Below are 4,074 nucleotides of genomic sequence, written 5' to 3'. Positions count from 1 at the left end.
AAAAAAAAAAAAAAAAAAGGGATTTGCTGACATACTGTATTGTTTCAGACATGCCAACCGGGATCCTAGAAGATATGGTGAAGTCTCATGTCCCCACTGCTTGTCTTAAGCATAAGTAATCCATGCAGTTGAAGCAGGCCATGACCCTCTCTTCATTGCTACTGCCTTCCTCCTCCTTTGTCTCGTATGGAGATTCCCTAGAACTTTCACAAGCTTCAGTCTCTTTATGCCTGCCATTTCCTTATCTGCTCTTTCTCTGTGTCCTATAGGTCTGAAATGGAGGCACAAATCTCTATCCATTATAGGGACCTCTTGTATTCAATGTTGGTTTTGACTTAATTTTTTGAGCAGGGCTGGGATCCAGTTTCAGGAGTTCCACTGGGTCTTTTCCATCACAGTAGCTCCTACTGTACATTCAGTGACCCAAGGTGGGTGTTAACCACTCCGGTCGTCAACTTATCACTGGAAGTGATCCACTTGGGGACAGGAAGAAGGACCCAGGCAGTTTGACTTTACTGCATGGAGGCCATCACTTCCTCAAAGCCCATAAGGGTCACCCGGGCCAGCAAATTTCCTCAACCACCCGGAGTCCTTGCAAGCAAGTTCATTGCCAGGATGTAAGGATATACCCCACCACATATTTAGTAAAACTCACTTGTGCTCTCTGGTATTCTAACCCCCTTGATCTTGCACCCTCAACATCGAATCCTTGAGCTATGCTGTGGCTCTTGCAAGTATAGGATTGGTCTTCCTTGCAACTTCCTTGGCGTATACTCCCTTTATTTTCTCATGAGTCTATGCATTACTCAGTGAGCTATCGGAAAGGAGAAGGGGTGATGCCAAGGGAGGGACATGAGACTTTATGGGAAGTGGACACTAGCAGCTACTAGCCCAGGGCTCCTACTAGCTCCTGCTAGGGAAGTAAGTGTGCACTGTGAGCTCCAAGGTTTCAGGTCATGTGTAGTCTGGGAAACCAGCATCCTCAGGAACATCTATCCATCCCCATCACCATTAGAGACTCTGAGGTGGTTCTAATCAGGGCTCCAATCCACATCACAGGCATGCCGGTGTTAGTTTGGGGGTATAAATGTCCCTGGAGTTCATCACCCCTGGCTGTGAAATCATGTTGACCTAATGTTCCTCAGTTTTATCTTCTCAGCTTCTGTGAAGGTACGGGTCTTCTCGTAAGCCACCCAAGTGGCCTTCTGGGTCTTCCACTTTACCCTGAGTGGTTAGGCAATGTCCCTTTGTTTCCCATCATCTCTCTGCAAGGCCACAGTACAACGGCAGTCACTGGCTGCCTCTGACATCTTGTGTGGAGGTTCTCCTCTCTGGTCCCTGCAGTGGGGCTGGGTCATCTCACCCACAAGATTGAGATCCTGGGGCTGGTGAGATGACTCAGTGGTCTAAAGCACCTACTTAGAACAAGCTAAGCTAAGCAAAGCACAGGGACCACGGTTCAATCCCCCAGCACCACATGCCAGCCAGCCCCGCCCCCTGGTGGGCTGAGCTGGCCACACACACACACACACATGCACACACACACACACAAATAAATAAATAAATAAATAAAAAAGATTGAGATCCTTCCTTGGTGCTTCCTAGGTAAATAAGGGGGAACCTGGAGGTCAGCACATGCTGGAGACCACCCATGCCCCATGCAGCACTCAGGGTGGCATCCTCTTTGCCATTCTGTTGTTGAGTGAGCTGGTTCTGAAAGGCAGGTTACCTCTTTTTTTCAGACCACTACTAGGGCCACTCTTAGAAGGTTGAGTCCTCCAAAAGTTCAGAGGCGAACAGGTGATTAGACATGAAAGATGGCTGTGTGGTAAGAAAGAGGATAGGACAGACCAGGGGGAGGCAGGGGGAGTTGTCAGAGTGCCACACAGGCCTGGTGTTTGTCAGGGGCCTTGAGGATAAAGGGAGAGTAGGATAGGAAAGGCAGATGAAGTTTTGTTGTGTCTGTTTCAGTCAAGAGTGCTGTTGTGCATGCCATAGCCTGCAGATGCCAGCCAGAGGGGGCCTTGTCCCCAGGCAAGGCGTCCCTGCACTGGCTGGGAGCTGCTTTGAGGAAGCCTGAGCTTGGGGCAAACTCACAGGAGGACCTGCAGAAATGGCACCCGGGGCATGTCAGTCCACTTCGCTCCCTGAAACTGCAGGTCTGTGGGACATGTTTCCATGGCCACTGTGGTGAGGCAGTGGTCAGGCAACTAGTGCTCATGTTTTGCCCAAATGATTGGAGCAGGTTCAGGCAGGAAACAGATGGAGTTTGAAGTACTTGACCTTGGTGGCGAAAAGGATGTGAAGAGGACTCGGAGAGGAGACTTAGTTCAATCGCAGAGAGGCTGCTTCTCTGTATGGGAATGCTTCTGGGAAATAGCAGCAAGCGGAGACTTCTGTGGTTATTTATTTGTAACTCAAGGATATGAGAATAAAGATGTAGAAGAAAAACGTTCATAACATTTGTATAGGATTTTTGTCGGGATAGGGAAAGAAATAGGATTTTTTTAATGTGACACATATCAAATGAACCTATTTTAAGCAAGCCTATTGAGCAGGAAGCTTATTGGAGGGTAGGAGTAAGACAATGGCTAGAGCAAACCCTTTGAGAATGATGAATGACTTGCTTTTAATTCTGCTGACTGTTGTCCTGCAGATCTGCTCTAAACTTTATGAATTCTAGAAGCCTGTTTCAAGATCCATTCCTTTGTATTGTTTTGTTTTTTGAGACAGGGTCTCTCTGTATTTCAGGCTGGCCTTGAACTCATAATATAGTCCAGGCCCTGGCCTCCAACTCTCAGTGATCCTCCTGCCTCAGCCTCCCAAGCTGTGTCTGTACCTGGGAGTAGAATTGTTGACACAGAGTCCAGGGCTAACATTATCAGATTGTGCCAGCTTTTCTTATAAGTGGTTGACCTAATTTGCCCTCAACAGTGAATTGCTTCACTGTTGCAGTTGCTCTGTATTCTCCTTTAAGTTTGTTATCAAACTAGAAAGCTCTTCCTCATTTGATGGTTATGAAATGTACCTTCTTGATTTAGATTTGCAGTTACTTGACTAGTAATGAGATGGAGCATCTTGTAAGATGTACTGGCCTTTGGGGTTTTCTTTTCAATTAAATTTTTTTTTTTACTGTCGTTTTCCCATTCTCCCCCTTTTCTATGTATATGTTTATTTGTGGGAGTTCTCTCTGTATTTTATATTTTCTTTCTTTTTTAAAAATTTAGTACAGTCACTAAGAAGAATATATGCAGTGTATTATTTGTTGAAACTGTACTTCCGATTTGATTTGAAACTGTCTCATTGCTATCTGTTTATCCATAAAACTTTGAAAAAAAATTTAGTACAGGGCCGGGGAGATGGCTCAGTGGAATAAGCGCTTCCCTGGCAAGCACAAGGGCCTGAGTTCAATCCCTGGTTCTGCAGAAAAAGATTTTTTAAAAAAAGTGATAAAAATTTAGTACAGTGTTTACAGGATCTCACTACACAGATCGGACTCGTAGTGATCCTCCTTTTTATAGCCTCCGAAGCACTGGGATTATAGGCTCCTGCCACCACACCCAGTCTCAGTAACCCTCTCAGCGTGCCCCGGAGGTGGGGCTGGCACAGCACACCGGGGATCAAACCCTGGCCACTATGCTCTGTCTAAGCAAGCACTTTAGTCTGCTGAGCTATCTGGCCGGCCCAGTATTTTATATTTTCTTGGTACTGGGGATTGAATCCAAGTGTATTTTACTGCTGAGCTACAGAGTTTCTCTAAGTTGCCCACATAGGACTTGAACTTGTGATCCTTGTCTTAGTTACTTTTCTCTCATTGCTGAGATAAAACACCCAACACTCAAAGTTAAAGGGAGAGGCCTGGCCAAATAGCTTAGCGGATTAAAGCACCTGTAAGCAGGTGCAGGGGCTGGGGTTCGATCCCTGGGCCTGCTGTGCAGCCCCTGGGGCACGCTGAGATGGCAATTGAGGCTGGGTGTGGTGGCACGCGCCTGTAATCCCAGCTCTGGGGAGGCTGTAAACAGGCGGATCACTACAAGTCTGATCTAGTAGTGAGACCCTGAACTCCCTGTAGAC

This window comes from Octodon degus, unplaced genomic scaffold (genome assembly GCF_000260255.1).
Source record: "Octodon degus isolate 3935 unplaced genomic scaffold, OctDeg1.0 scaffold00280, whole genome shotgun sequence".
Lineage (NCBI taxonomy): Eukaryota > Metazoa > Chordata > Mammalia > Rodentia > Octodontidae > Octodon > Octodon degus.
The sequence above is the reverse complement of the archived record's forward strand: the minus strand, read 5'-3'. Positions refer to the sequence as shown.